At 47.2% G+C, this 16,961-nt stretch overlaps 1 protein-coding gene across 2 annotated transcripts in view; it reads right to left on the bottom strand.

Moving 5' to 3' along the window:
• TBXA2R (thromboxane A2 receptor) overlaps positions 1–15,664 on the bottom strand; it is a 475,380-nt gene extending 459,716 nt beyond the window's left edge. The window contains exon 1 of one of the 2 annotated variants that reach the window (XM_069649435.1): positions 15,565–15,664. The gene's annotated coding sequence lies outside the window, so the exon portion shown is untranslated. Of the gene's footprint in view, positions 1–15,266; positions 15,426–15,564 lie in introns of those variants that run through there. The other variant, XM_069649436.1, reaches the window with a different exon arrangement.
• Positions 15,665–16,961: the final 1,297 nt, after the last annotated feature.

Raw genomic sequence — 16,961 nt, 5'->3', positions numbered from 1 at the left:
ACTTGAGAGTCGGTCAGGGTAAGCAAGGGCACGCACACCTCTCTTTATCCTTGCACACTTAGGGCTCGATTTATAGAATATGTGCGCATGTCCTCTGAAGTCCCTCGTGCCGAAAATGACTTTGCGGCCCCCTTCATGCAAAAGATTTGGTGCGCGCTCGCGGTATTCATGGAATTTTGTCTGCAAAGTAACACTAAGTGCAAGTAGCGGCCGAACACCCACGACCCGCCCCCACGCAAATCAAATCCAGCCACATACACAAACCTGTGCACCATCCTCGTCTGTGAAATAATGCACCCTGGCAATACTGCGTGCGAACCCTCCCCAATCAAGGCAGCACCCCAGCGACACTGCACGAGGTCCCCCTTAACTATTCACAGCAACCCGTCAATATGCATACCATGTTTCATAACTTTAGTCAGTTCCCGGTAAATCTGCGTGCGAACCCCCGCAAACCATGGTTGCACCCCGCTACTCTGGATGCGCACGCTCATAACTGTGATCGACACCCCAACTCCGTGCATGCACCCCTAAATTCCTGGTCAGATCTCACCTTTGCACTGTGATTCCTATGTGATTGGGGCCTGGCTCCTGCTTTCACGTGACGGTTTGATCGGGAGCTTTACTTGATGTTGCCCCCCATGTGATGTTGCAAGGTGAGATCCATGAATACGTTTGGTTTTGCGTGGTGCTGAGAGCTGCGATTTCCTCACGCAGGCCGTACCTCGACATGCCCACGCAATGGGGCACATTGTGTAAAGGGGCACTATAAAAAGCCAATAAATAAATAAATAGATCTCGTGTTCTGCCTCATTCTGCGTGGAGAATGGGGGATATGCATGTCCCACCCCCTACTTAAGTCTCTGCAAAGGCCCGGCCCACACTCTGCGTGGAGTCTCGCGCAAGGCCTCGACTGCACGCAGGGAGGTACTGGACTAGCGCGCAGACCCCGCAAGATCCTGAAAAGGCCTGCAAAGTCGATTCCATGAATCAACCAAGGGGGGTTTGTGTGCTGATTGACACGCAAAGTCCCTATTCAGTGCGAAGAAAAATCCATAAATCAGGGACTTTTTCAAATAAACCTACTGATGAAGCACTTGAAGTTTTGAAAACACCATAAATAGTAGAAGAAAATGCCACCGAAGGTTTATTTAAACACTAAGCCTTACATGCTACATAAATGCCGCCAACACACTTAACAGATGGCATTTGTATATGCCCAATTGTGTTAGTGCCCAATTGAAATATGCACTAATGTCAGAAGGATCAAAGGCTGTGACCTCATTTGAACTTGCAAATCGCACACAGATCTCAGCAGTCAGCGAGCACGTAGCCCAATGTGCTACCTCACAGGCCCAGCTATCTCACAGGCCCAGCTACCTCACAGACACAGCTAGCTCACATGCCTATCCATCTCATGAATCGAGGTGCCTCACGGGTGCAGTTATCTCACAGGCACAGCTATCTCACAGGCACAGCTATATCACGGGCAAAGCTATCTCACAGGCACAGCGATCTCGCAGGCATGGCTATCGCATGGGCAGACCTTTCTCACAGGCACAGCTATATCACAGGCACAGCTGGCTCACATGCCTATCCATCTCATGAACAGAGGTGCCTCACGGGCGCAGTTATCTCACAGGCACAGCTATCTCACAGGCACAGCTATATCACAGGCCAAGCTATCTCACAGGCTCAGCGATCTCGCAGGCCTGGCTATCGCATGGGCAGACCTTTCTCACAGGCACAGCTATCTCACAGGCACAGCTAGCTCACATGCCTATCCATCTCATGAACAGAGGTGCCTCACGGGCGCAGTTATCTCACAGGCACAGCTATATCACGGGCAAAGCTATCTCACAGGCACAGCGATCTCGCAGGCATGGCTATCGCATGGGCAGACCTTTCTCACAGGCATAGCTATCTCACAGGCAGACCTATCTCACAGGCATAGCTATTGCAGGGACAAAGCTAACTCATAGGCAAACATTTCACACAGGCATAGCTATCTTACCAGCATACCTACCTCACGGGCATAGCTATTCCACCAACAGGCCTATGTCACAGGCATAGCTATCTCACAGGCATAGATATCTCAAGATGACCCTATCTCACAGGCATAGCTATCTCACTGACAGACCCACCCACGCCAGGTCTCAACCACAACTATCTCACAAGAAGAGCTATCTCACAGGCATAGATATCTCAAGAGGAACCGTGTGTCACAGGCACAGCTATTTTACAAGCAGGCGTATTTCACAGGCATAGCTATATCATGGGCAGACCCATCTCAAAGGCAAAGCTATTTCACAGGCAGAATCAACTCAAATTCACAGGCATAGCTAACTCTCAGGCCCAGCTACTCAATTGAGGCTGAGGCTAAATGCATAATAAACATAAACATTGGCAAAGCCACCCTTTTGGCTTTGTATGGAGCCTAGGAGGAGGCCTGCATGTCCAAGGCAGTTCCCTTTAGAACAGAGATCATGAGGAAGCCTGTATGGTGGTAGCCAGTATTAGATGGCTATGGTCGGCAATGATCGTCCATGGTGGCTGACGATAGCCATGAATGGTGATGGTTACCCATGATGGGTCTTCGTCAACCATGATTACCGATCGTCAACCATTAACCATTGTTAACAATTATTGGTGGGCGATGCTTGGCAATGGTCACCAGGGTTTTTGTTGATTGTTTATTATGGTTGGTGATGGTTAGCAATGATTCCAAGTGTTGGAAGTGGTCAGAATTAGTCATCTGTGATTGGCAATGGGGCGGGCCAAAGTGCACACAATCTAACTGACCCTAAATACCTACACCAATACAAATACTGCTAAACACCTGACCCCAGCAGGTCTGCTAAGCAAGACACAAGGTAGTATGGCCGAACAAAACCCCATCTGTCCCAGATTTCCCAACCATCATATCGACACATCTAAAAACATTCCTTTTAGCTGACATATAGATTTTGGGAAACATGAAAATACAATCCAAGTGGGATCGAAATCAATGGGCAGGACAGATTCCCTGGTGCACACCCCAAATACAGTAACTTGATTTGAACATATAGGGCCTGATTTACAGATTTTTTTTTCACGCTGAAAAGTGACTTTGCACACTACTCAGCATGCAAAACTAATTTAGTCGATTCATGGAACTGACTTTGCAGGTCCGTCATGGCTTTGCATGCAGTCGAGTGCTTTGTGCGACACTCCACGCTAAGTGTGGGACGGACCTACGCAGAGAAATGAATGGATGGCGGTACATGCATATTCCCCATTCTTACGGCAAAATGAGGAAGAACGTGGGCGTGTTGAGGGACGGGCCAAGCAGTGTAATTGCATGCCTAGTCAAGCGCAAACCAAATCGAATTCATGGACCCCAACGCGCGAACCTCACATCGGGTAAAGTATCACGCAAACCTCGTCGACTGTGCACATAGGATCCAACTCAAAAGGTAGGGTTTAAGTAGCAATTTAGACGTGATAGCATATAGTTAAGGTGCTGATTGATGTTAGGGGTGCCCGTATGCAGATTAGCGGGGTGCAGCTGTCATTTACGGGGGTTCACACGCAGATTTACCGGGGGTGACTTGTAACGTATTTTTTTGGGGTGCAATTAGGAGTTACGGGGCCCATACGCAGTGCCACCAGGGTGCTGCCTTGATTTCAGGGGGATGGCCCACAGTTTTATTGGGGTGCATGATGGCGGGAATGCAGACTGTGCAAAGGTTGGTATATGTAGCTGGATCTGATTTGCGTTTTGGGGCGAATCATGTGCGTTCCGGCCGCTACTTGCGCTTGGTCACCTTGCGGTTGAAATCCCATGAATACGCGGAACGCGCATGAAATGCTTTTGCGTGCAGGTAGGTGCAAATTGGTGCTATGCACAGTGTACTTTGCGGGGTCTATGCACTTTTTCGATGAATCAGGCCCCAGGGTGTCAGGAAACTAAGCCTAGATACAGTCATTTCCAGACCCCAAAACGCTGATAACTCTGAATGCTAAAAATAGGAAAAAAGAAGAGGGTGGAATAAGTGAAGGGGAATGAACCCTCTGCGGATACCCGTGCTTGTGTGATCTGTTACACAGCATAGCTGTAGCTACAGGAACATTACAAAAAGACAAACATAGACAACTCAGCCAATTTTTAAAGACAGTTCAGTAGCCCACATCCGAATTCCAAAACCAGATATCTTCATAGTGACCTCCAGATCGCTATGAACTGGTTGGTTTTAATATGGAAAGGAAATTGCAATTTCCTTGTTTAATATTCCCAGACAGCTCTTGCTTATGTTTCATCGCGCTACCGTGGGCAGTCACATGCCAAAGGACATGTGGTCAAATGATTAAGTCTTAATCCCGGCTTCCACACGTTAGCACATTGTGTGATCCTCGACGAATTGCTTCATCTCGCTGTGACTCAGTTCGTTTATCAGCCAGGCTTTGGATCAGGCTGACGTCTGGTATTAAGTGCTATGGCAAAAAACTGGACATCAACACGAACATGTGACTCACAGCTAAGAATGGTCAGAACTCACCAGAGGCTGAAAGGGGAATGTATTGCTAGATTGCCAGATCATCACACGGTGTTCTGGTGACAAAGTAGAGCGAGCCACTGCTTCGGACATTTGTGAGACATTTTAGGGTTTCTAGGATTTGTGGGTGATGAGTTGAAAACTCAACAACTGCTGTCAGAATTGAAGAGCCCACCTTTTATTCCAAGAGAATATATGGCCTCCTTGCGACTTTGCCGGTCCGGAAACAATGGTGCCGGTAAGTTCACCCCACCCTTATTTCTGTAACGGCAAATTACAAGTTTGCCTGCCGGGGCTGCTGCGCCTGACAGGTCTGACACTGCCGGGCGCAGCGGCCACCATAGACAGACTATTCACGGAAGGGCCGGCGCTTCCGTGAACCCATTCCCGACTCCACGGGAAAGGGGAACAATATTTTACCGGCACCTGTCTTTGTGGGCTGCCGGACTTGTAATGTCCCGGTGTCATCGGGAAGTCAGGTGCCAGTAAAATGTTAAGAGTCTGGTGACAACCCACCGGTAGCACCGGCAGGGTTACCGCCGGACTCGTAATGAGGCCCATAGGAAGGAAACACACAAGCATTGCAAAAGTATAAAAGGGGACCTATTCTGGTGCCAAACAGAGGTGGTAAGAGCTGGCAAAGGTGTGATGTGGAAAAGGGACTTTTTGATAGTACAAAGCTGAAGGAACAATGCCAATCGTTTGGGCTTTGTGTAGGCATTGGAAAAGGGTTTTTCCAGGCACATTAACTACCCATTGATGGTAGCAGGTGCAACATAATGCGATTACCTGGGCATCTAATAGCAGTGCCTGGCAAAAGCTTTAAACGTATGCACAAACCAAACATGTTTGCTTTGCCAATGCTTGTTTTAAACAGGACTTCAGTGGCTTTTGCCAATGCCTGCTTTTAACAGGAGTTCAGTGAAGGACACACAGAGTGCTTATAGATCGAGTGGCTGAACTCGGATGACTAGACCTCATGTTCTGGTAATCGTCCTGGAGTACATCGGATTGTTGGTTTAAAAAGTATATTGGAAGTAGGTGATTTTAAGTTGGGGTTTTATACTGGCGTATGTTTGCTTGACTGTTTTTTCTGTAATGTTAATGGAGAAATCAAAAATGTAAATCTTCTGATCTGAGTGGCTAAAGACAGACCTGGTCAGGCATTTTTATTACACCAGCAGCATGTTTAAAGCTCCAAATAGGTTATTCACTCTCATAGACTGCTTTGAACCAGCGCTGGCAGGCACTATGAATGCAAAGCCTGATGGTAAGGCTTGATTAAAGTGAGCTCAAAGAGTTCCCATGAGAAGGTGTTTTCGGCGGGGAGAGGCAGGAACGGGTGGGAATGGCCATAGGGATTATCATGGCCATGGGCAGGCCGTGGGTGGTCACATGACCAAGCAACGCCTACAGGCTTTGTGTCCCTCCTCATATGTCATTCCTCCCTGTCTGTACTCCAATGCACTCGTTTTGGCTTATAGTTGTCGCAAGCAACATCTAATAGCCCTAAAAATGCCCTCTCAGCAATATGCATTGAAAACTCACACTCAACAATATAAGAAACATCTGATGTACATGTAAGGAGTTCTGCAGATGCGCCATTATGTTAAAAGCACCTACTGGGGAAAGGTTGATATCAACAACGTTGTGTTGCCCCTTCCCCCCACTTTGATCCCCACCTCCATTGGGGACCCTCCCTTCCTCTCAACAACTGCAAGGACTTTCGAACTCGTGTTTTGACAGTCTCCTAACACTTGCCCCACAGATCAGACACCTGTCGAAGGAGTCTCACTTACAACTCCCCATTCCAAGGTGTCCCCTTCCCTTCTTGAGTAAGACTCAAAGGGTCCAGGTGGCGTCTGACATGCTCCTTTCCTGCCTAGGCTATTGTAAAAGACTCCTTTTGGGCCTCCCTAAAGATCTTACCCATCACCTCAATCAGGACAAAACAAATTATCCAGGCTAGTCCTTGGCTTCAAAGCCTGGAACCATAATACTCCTGTCCATCTCCCCTGGCACTGGCTCACAGTCAGCAGACGCATTAACTGTAAAACACCTGCATTATTCATAAAGGCCTTTAGAACCACTGGCCTGGCTGCCTCCAACAGAAAGTTTATAAAAACAGCTCCTTGCGGGATCTTGAGTTGGGCTGGCTCAAGGTCTTTGTAGGCGGCTGCTTTTAGGAAAGGAAAAGTGGGGGAGAGCCCTCGGCCTGGTTGCTGCTTCCCTCTGGAATGAGTTGAGTGGACACATCAGAGATGGTTTAAAAATCACTTGAGTTTCCGCAAGAGGCTGAAGACCTTCCTCTTCTGAATATCGCTTGGCCTTGACTCCTATATTGAGGTCATTGTAGCCTCCTGACCCTTTTGTAGAATCACACCAAGGTCTGCACTTGCCTCTGCACGGTCACTCAGTGCGTGTGCTCTTATGTCTGCCCTCGTTAGCATGCATAGTGCTTCTCTTAATATGCTCGTGGTATACTTAGTGTGCTCTTCTCCAGGTCCCCTTCCCTTGTACTTAGCTGATCTGCATATTTCCAAAGCCTGTGAAGACCCCGCCCCTTCTCCTTCCCTTTGCTTGGAAGACCCTACAAGGGGCCTATCCTTGCAGTGGCCTTAACAGAAAAACAATAAATTAACGGTGTTTTCTGGGGCGGGTCCCAACCAGAGCTTCTAGATGACAAAACCAGTGACCAGCGGGCAATGTTTCTTTGTGGCCCCAGAAAAGCCCATCCCACAGATTCCACGACAATGGCCATTTACTGATCTAACATCTGTCCCCGAATATTTAGGGAGAATGCTGGGCGGTGGGCAGGGAGCAAAATGAAAGTTCCTCAGAAATTATTTTTTTTACAATCTGAGCATACAGAAACAAATGCCACAACACGGATTTAGACAACCTCTGTTAGCATAGTGTTCCACGTCCTTCAAAGGCTGGTCACAAATGCCCAAGTTCTGGAGACGTGTCAGCTCCTTGGCACTTCAGAGTGAGGGTGGGCTTCAATCGGTGGCTCTCCTGCTGAGTGCAGTGTTGTGAACCTGTCCACTCAGCAGCCCTCGAACCCTGCTATTCATCTTTAGCAGTGCCATTGGGTGCCCGGGGGCATCTACCACCACTTCCCAACCTCACTCCCGGTGCTGCAGTTGCTTACGTGGGATAAGAAAGCACAGCAAACTAATTTAGAATGTTGGGGCGCCATAGAGGTATTTTAGAAGACAATCCTAACAGGGAACATATTTCAAACGGTACTCTTTATTGAGGTCACATGCACATGGTCTGGGGTGAATGGGGTGGGGTATTCTGGGAATGTTAACAATGAATGTAATCAATGACCACTCACATCCGTTATTAGAACATTGAGTTAGTTGACTTGTCTAGTTCAAAATATGCAATTTTAAGTCTGCATTCAATTTTTTTCAAATTTGTCATACACTTAGTCTTGCCTAAGATTATTTTTTTCTCCCTATACACGAATGAAACATAGTCTTTCTACTTGTGCCATTTCACGTATATTCAAACGTGAAATCACAAGACCATTGTAAAAAAAACATTTCATCTGTATCATAGTTTACACATATTTAGATGTCAAGAGTTGACCAAAATGTCAGAGTGATATATGTATGTACATGCGTATATGTACTTCCAACCTGCACAGAAAGCAAGTTCCATAGATGTGCATGGACACCCAACATGTATCAGTCCCTAATTAGTGAGGACATGCTTCAGGCAGAAACTGTTTAAAGACAACAATGGCATTTCCTGTGACAGACTTAGTGATTCAAACAGGGTGTGCACCGCAGAAAGATCTAAAAATTAAGATGGCAAATAATGTTTTCAATATTCATTAACTAGAAAACTAAAAAGAGCTATGTGGAGCCCCAAACGTGCCCCATCCATAGAATTCATCCTAATTTGGATGTATCTGGCCTCGTCCTTAGATCCCCCGTGTTCTACTTCATCTAGCAATTAAGCTCCATGGCTACCTATCCTTGCGCCTGGGCTGATCTAATGAAACTATGCATTAAGCAAACTCTTCAGTTGTCAAAATGTACATATTGGCCTCATATGCTAGTGACGGACCAGGATATATATACTTGTTCACCTCTAAAGCTTCTGTTCAGTCACTCATATTGTTAGCGTGTATATCCCATGGTCAGGTTGCTCATGTTCCCAGGAACCAGACCAAACCACAGCCCTACATCTAGGTACAGAGAGATGCGAAGAAGGATAGCACAGGGGCAACGTGCTGGTCTTGGAAGCAGGACCACGCAAAGCAGCAGATGTTTGAAACCCGGACCCGCGCTTAGAAACCAAACTTGGGTATGGTGATAGGCACATTATAAAAAAACAATGAAATAAATAACGATAGCACGGAATGGTGCACGCAGTTAAGCTTTATCTGGCATCAATTTTCACATGGAAATTGATGTGTATTTTTACTGCCCGTTACTAATTATTTTACTCACGGTGGTTGTTTTCATTACACACACCATTGACCCTGCATGGTATACAATAGTAACATTACTATGAGAGTATGTCGTGCAACACCAATGATCTCCCATCTATGGCTGTAGGCCGGACTTTCAGGGGCCAGATTACAGAAACTTTGCACCGGTACAAATGCAAAGTTTGCACGCTATTAGCACTAGGGCAAACTTTGCCCTGATACAAAAATGCATCAAAAATGTATCTTTTTAGCACTGCGGTAATTTTAGCTCTGGTGCTTATAATATGCCAAACTGCACTTGTCGAGGTGCAATGGTGTATTAATGTGTCCCAGTGTTTTTAAAAATAGGGCAAACGTTGCCCTAGTGCTAATAGCACTTGCACCGGTGCAAAGTTTCTGTAATCTGGCCCCTGATTGTCAAATTGGCATTAAGGGACGCCTGGGAGCATCCCATTATTCTTGGGTTTTGCAAGAAATCAATGTGAAAAGCAAGGGTTAGCCCAGCATTAAATGCACAGGAGTCCATGTTTTGGTACAGATGACACCGTGCATTACCGTTCCTACTCCAACAGGGCTCTTCGGCAGAATAAGGTGGGATAACAGAACACTGCAGCGAGCGTTTCTTCCTCATCTAAGCGATCTTTATCGTGTGAAGGAAAAACACAAAGGACAGAAGCAAGTGCGTGGAATGCAGTCCCGAGGCAACTGCTTTATCTCACCTAATGTGTGGGTGTTCCGTAGGCGCAGTCTGCGCCTGTCCCCTGGTTCTGGGGTGAAATCCCTCAGAATGAGCTGCTGGGCTGGACAGCTTCACTAAAGTCGCATCAGGAGAAGCAAATCCAGCCAGTACGTTACCGGCCTCGAAAAGCGCTTTAGGATAGGTAGATAGCTCAGTGGGTCAATGCAGCCGCTTCAGAGCTGGTTGTATTGTATGGGTCACGGGTTTGAATCCAAAGAGTTCCTTTTCTATTTCATGCTTCGTTTGTGGATTGAGTGACTAGTATTGAACCGGGGAATCGCATATGTTAGAGCATTAAATTAGAGTGTTGCAAGAACAAGTACATATCTGTATTCACTCCCTGCCTCAGACTTCAATAGAGTGTGCTCCACTAGACTCTGCCAACGAAAGTCCATTCACTGCCAGAATCGATCACTAGATAAAATGGCTTATAACATGATATTGAAGTTCATTAGAGAGTGAAAGCATATTTACTAAGCAAATCAGGAGATCAAATGACATGCATTGTCTGATTACATCATTTAAAGTAGTTTTGTATTTGAATAGGCCACTAAAAGCACATGGACTTTCTGAATGGCTCATTAACACTCCATTTGTGGGTGTTTTGGTTGTATTTACACACAGGTTGCAAGGGAGCCACTGAGCACTCTACATTGTTGTCTGCGGTTTACACCAAAGGTGTAAGCTGACCCCAGCGAGGGTACGCTCCGGCTGTGGATCCGGGAGGGCCGGGCCCACAGAGGTGGTGTTCTCCTGGGAAGTGGAGCTGAGGGTCCTTGGTGCGGCCTGTGGTCTCCCCGAAGTGCTGCTTGTATGAGCCAATTGAAGCACATATTGCACATCAGGCACATGAAGTGGATCCCTCGCTTCGACTGCAATGTCACTGGGCGCCCTCCTGTTCAGCAGAACCCTCCTTGGCGGTCAAACCCAAAACCAAAAACACAAAACTCTTCAAGACATCCCCAAATCACCACCACCCGACAAGCATCACGAAAACAAAACTAAACACCCACAATTCAGAACTTGCCCCTGCAATTTTCATCCGCTGACCAAAACCCTTCTGTGTGCGTCTAGCACCACGAACACAGGTCTCTTCAAGAACATCCACTTAAAAACCAGCACAAAACAAAACTATGCACCAACAGATCAGAATTTGCCCCTGCTCTCTCATCCACTGACCAAAACCCTTCTGCGTGTGTCTAGCCTATCAACCATGACACAGGTCTCTTCAAGAGCATACAACCAACAACCAGAACAAAAACAAAACTAAGCACCAACAGTTCAGAACTTGTCCCTGCTCTCTCATCCGCCGACTAAAACCCTTCTGCATGTGTCTAGTCTATCAACCATCAACACATGTCTCTTCAAGAGCATCCAACCAAGAACCAGAACAAAAACAAAACTATGCACCAACAGTTCAGAACCTGCCCCTGCCCTCTCATCCGCCGACTAAAACCCTTCTGCATGTGTCTAGTCTATCAACCATCAACACATGTCTCTTCAAGAGCATCCAACCAACAACCAGAACAAAAACAAAACTAAGCACCAACAGTTCAGAACTTGCCCCTGCTTTCTCATCCACTGACCAAAACCCTTCTGCGTGTGTCTAGCCTATCAACCACGACACATGTCTCTTCAAGAGCATCCAACCAACAACCAAAACAAAAACAAAACTATGCACCAACAGTTCAAAACTTGCCCCTGCTCTCTCATCCGCTGGCCAAAACCCTTCTGCGTGTGTCCAGCCTATCAAACAAGACACATGTCTCTTCAAGAGCATCCAACCAACAACCAGAACAAAAACAAAACTAAGCACCAACAGTTCAGAACTTGCCCCTGCTCTCTGATCCGCTGACTAAAACCCTTCTGCATGTGTCTAGCCTATCAACCATCAACACAGGTCTCTTCAAGAGCATCCAACCAACAACCAGCACAAAAACAAAACTAAGCACCAACAGTTCAGAATTTGCCCCTGCCCTCTCACCCGCTGACCAAAACCCTTCAGAGTGTGTCTAGCCTATCAATCACGAACACAGGTCTCTTCAAGAACATCCACTAACAACCAGCACAAAAACAAAAGTAAGCACCAACAGTTCAGAACTTGCCCCTGCTCTCTCATCCACTGGCCAAAACCCTTCTGCGTGTGTCTAGCCTATCAACCATGACATAAGTCTCTTCAAGATCATCCAACCAACAACGAGAACAAAAACAAAACTATGCACCAACAGTTCAGAACTTGCCCCTGCCCTCTCATCCGCTGACCAAAACCCTTCTGCGTGTGTCTAGCCTATCAACCACGAACACAGGTCTCTTCAAGAACATCCAACCAACAACCAGCATGAAAACAAAACTAAGCACCAACATTTCAGAACTTGCCCCTGCTCACTCATCCGCTGACTAAAACACTTCCTGGTGTGTCTAGCCTTTCAACCACGAACACAGGGTCTCTTCAAGAACATCCACTCAACAACCAGCACAAAAACAAAAGTAAGCAACAACAGTTCAGAACTTGTCCCTGCTCTCTCATCCACTGACCAAAACCCTTCTGCTTGCGACTTGCCTATCAACCAAGAACACAGGTCTATTCAAAACCATCCACCCAACAACGAGAACAAAAACAAAACTAAGCACCAACAGTTCAGAACTTGCTCCTGCTCTCTCATCCGCTGACTAAACCTCTTCTGCATGTGTCTAGCCTATCAACCATCAACACAGGTCTCTTCAAGAGCACCCAACCAACAACCAGCACAAAAACAAAACTAAGCACCAACAGTTCAGAACTTGCCCCTGCTCACTCATCAGCTGACCAAAACCCTTCCGAGTGTGTCTAGCCTATCAACCACAAACACAGGTCTCTTCAAGACCATCCACTCAACAACCAGCACAAAACCAAAACTAAGCACTAACAGTTCAGAACTTGCCCCTGCCCTCTCATCCGCTGACCAAAACCTGTGTGCGTGTGTCTGGCCTATCATCCACAAACACAGGTCTCTTCAAGACCATCCACTCAACAACCAGCACAAAAACAAAACTAATTACCAACATTTCAGAACTTGCCCCTGCTCACTCATCCGCTGACCAAAAACCTTCTGCATGCGTCCAGCCTATCAACCACGATCACAGGTCTTTTTAAGAGCATCCAACCAACAACCAACACAAAAACAAAACTAAGCACTGACAGTTTAGAACTTGCCCCTGCTATTTCATCCGCTGACTAAAACCCTTCTGCATGAGTCTAGCCTATTAACCATCAACACAGGTCTCTTCAAGAGCACCCAACCAACAACCAGCACACAAACAAAACTAAGCACCAACATTTCAGAACTTGCCCCTGCACTCTCATCCGCTGACTAAAACCCTTCTGCATGAGTCTAGCCTATCAACCATCAACCAGGTCTCTTCAAGAGCACCCAACCAACAACCAGCACACAAACAAAATTAAGCACCAACATTTCAGAACTTGCCCCTGCTCTCTCACCCACTGACCAAAACCCTTCTGTTTGCGACTAGCCTATCAACCACAAACACAGGTCTCTTCAAGACCATCCACTCAACAACCAGCACAAAAACGAAACCAAGCACCAACAGTTCATAACGTGCCCCTGCTCTCTCATCCGCTGACCAAACCCGTTCTGCGTGCGTCTAGCCTATCAACCACAAACACAGGTCTCTTAAAGACCATCCACTCAACAACCAGCACACAAACAAAACTAAGCACCAACATTTCAGAACTTGCCCCTGCACTCTCATCCGCTGACTAAAACCCTTCTGCATGAGTCTAGCCTATCAACCATCAACCAGGTCTCTTCAAGAGCACCCAACCAACAACCAGCACACAAACAAAATTAAGCACCAACATTTCAGAACTTGCCCCTGCTCTCTCATCCGCTGACCAAACCCGTTCTGCGTGCGTCTTGCCTATCAACCACAAACACAGGTCTCTTAAAGACCATCTACTCAACAACCAGTACAAAAACAAAACTAATTACCAACATTTCAGAATTTGCCCCTGCTCTCTCATCCGGTGACTAAAACCCTTCTGCATGTGTCTAGCCTATAAACCATCAACACAGGTCTCTTCAAGAGCACCCAACCAACAACCAGCACACAAACAATACTAAGCACCAACAGTTCAGAACTTGCCCCTGCTCTCTCATCTGCTGACCAAAACCTTTCAGCTTGGGTCTAGCCCATCAACCATGAACACAGGTCCCTTTTAGAGCATCCAACCAACAACCAGCACAAAAACAAAACTAAGCAACAACAGTACAGAACTTGCCCCTGCTCACTCATCCGCTGACCAAAACCCTTCTGAGTGTATCTAGCCTATGAACCACGAACACAGGTCTCTTCAAGAACATCCACTCAACAACCTGCACAAACACAAAAGTAAGCACCAACAGTTCAGAACTAGCCCCTGCTCACTCATCCGCTGACCAAAACCCTTCAGAGTGTGTCTAGCCTATCAACCACGAACACAGGTCTATTCAAAACCATCCACCCAACAACCAGAACAAAAACGAAACTAAGCACCAACAGTTCAGAACTTGGCCCTTACTCTCTCATCTGCAGACCAAAACCCTTCCGCGTGGGACTAGCTTCTCAACCACAAACATGGGTCTTTTCAAGGGCATCCAACCAGCACAAAAACAAAACTAAGCACCAACAGTTAAGTACTTGCCCCGGCTCACTCATCCGCTGTCCAGCTTATCAACCACGAGCACAGGTCTCTTCAAAACCATCCACTCAAAAACCAGCACAAAAATGAGACCAAGCACAGAGCGAACTTTACCACCCTGATCACTACTAACAATTATGTATCTTTCCCCTCCCCCTCCCAACCCGCTCACCTTTTCAATTGCTTACCACGGTACACTACATGCACGGATCCCTGTTGCAGCCAAACACCTGCTAGCACCCCCACCTCCACACTCGCCATCGCGGAGGCATAGAGAAGTACCTCTATGGAGCCATGCAGCACCTCCACCCACGATCACATACCTACCACGTCCAGAACAGTGCCACTCGCCTCCGCCAGTATTCCAGCGCTGGCAGCTAATGTGTATTAGGGTCTCCCCTTTGGAAAGACAGACACCCCAGTGTTACCAATGCAAACCACCCATAATACTTCCCGGCACAGAGGACGTGGGTATTTCTTCTATCCCTCACACCTCAACACTTCAGATTTCACACCTCAGCCTCCAGCTACTCACCCTGCACTCATTCTTATTTTTTCTAGATGCCAAACTGCCGCCAGAATGGCAGGATTTGCACTATATAAGAACAATGTATAGTGCATGACATGACATTAGACACATGCCACCGAAAGACACCGCATACATCACACCACACTCTCATTGACCCTCACACACTCCCCAGCAGACGCCCCCACACAGCAAGAGTAGTCGCCGTTACTCCAACGTTGCCGCCTAGAGCTCGTACCCCAGAAAAGGTGCACCTAACTCCAACACCCCCTCGCACAAGCGTCACCATATCCCCCATTTACCAAGTCACCACATATGGATTTCTATATAGCCCCTACCTCCTCAGTCAGTTCCCAAGCCACAGCCACCGACGCTGGGATATGCCCACGATCACACTGGGCGCTAGCACGAGATGGGCGTGCTCCGTTCCGCGTTGAACTGCACTGTGTGCGAACTGCTACAGAGACGCCACCAGACAAGAGCAGCCCGATGACTCTGGATAAATACTTAATGTGTTCCCTTTCCCCACACGGCCCCTCCCACAGCCTCCTTTCCGGACTCAAGGGCGCTGACAGCCGCCCATTCTAAGGAACGGGTTTAGAAGGCATACGTGTCTGCGGCAAGGGGCGCGCGTACCTGCCATCCAGAAGCGCTCTTTCCCTTAAGACGTCTGCGAGGGGGAGACACGTCCACTCCTTGTGCAACAGCCCGCAGCTCTGTGCCTTGGCTTCGTAGTGGAAGTCTATGTGCGCGTGTGTGTATATATAGCGTGCATGCCTTCGTGTGTGCGAGCGAGAGGGAGAGGGTGGGAAGGGGGGATGTCTGTGAACCAGGCAATGTCCTAAGGACACGCTGTTTCTTTGCCCTTTTTGCAGTCACCCATGTGCCAGGGTGCCATGCAAAGCGGGCACTCATGCCTGACTCAGGGGCAACCTCAGCTCCAGAAGAATGGGTTCAAGTTTGGCACATCGGAAGGCTGTTTATTCTCCATAGTTCCTAGGTTGATCCAACTGGGCTGGGCATCAGCATATAGCGCTTTCTATTTCGTTCTTGCTGCTCATGGCGCTATATGCAAAGCATTATCACAGACAGTGATGGATCCAAGATTTTAAAAAGTTCACTGCAACATTTCAAGATTGATCAGTGGCAGCTGGTGATTTTTTGCAATGAGGGAAGGTGGGATACATGTTTCCATATAATGGGTGCGAGTGACCGAGCGCTGTGAATGAGTACAAATAAACCAAGAAGAATTTGGGGGGTTCTCCCCCTGAGAAATCTAAAAAATAATGTGTTAAAATGGTGCCTTTTCAAAACACTTTCTTTGAAAAGCCATGCGTCCAATCGTTTGTGTTGGGTAACATATCAAAAAGTGCAATCAATGCCATGTCACTAACAGTACAGAGGAGATGTTTCCAACAGATTTTCAGATGCCAGTGCTAAACATATATGCCAGGATGCCAGGCTTTTCCTTAGGTTGCCAATACCTCCACTGTAAGTACACACTCATCTTTGTTTTGCCCAGTAATGCCAATATTTCCCACTGTAAGAACACAGATGTTGTGGATTTCTCCCAAAATTATAGGCTAGCGTTTGCCGCTGTGAGACTTGTTATGACTTTGCCCAGAAATGGACATATGTGCTCTTGTAAGAACACACTTTTGATGGCTTTGCCCCCACAGTGGCAGTATTTGTCTACGTACGAATACACTTGAGATGGCTGCGCCCAAACTCCCAGGATTTGCTGCTGTAAGAATACACTTATGATGGTTTTGTATTGTATTGTAGTAGTCATTTATATAGTGCCTTTTCCCTTTTGTATGGCCTCAACGCACTTTGTGGTAGGAACACCCTCGGGGGCCAAAGTCCTGGTATGGGGTTCTAAGAGGAGGATTAAGAAGCGTGTGTGCACTTGGCCAAGAAAAAGACTTAGGAGGGCTGTCAGGGCTCCACTAAGCAACCCAAGAGGTCAGGCATGTGAGTGGGTGCTGAGAGAGGTCACAACATAACGCTAGTATTGGAGACGCGATGCGTAC

This window comes from Ambystoma mexicanum, chromosome 1p (assembly GCF_040938575.1).
Source record: "Ambystoma mexicanum isolate Mex_15411 chromosome 1p, UKY_AmexF1_1, whole genome shotgun sequence".
In the NCBI taxonomy this organism is placed as follows: Eukaryota; Metazoa; Chordata; class Amphibia; order Caudata; family Ambystomatidae; genus Ambystoma; species Ambystoma mexicanum.
The sequence above is the reverse complement of the archived record's forward strand: the minus strand, read 5'-3'. Positions and strand labels throughout refer to the sequence as shown.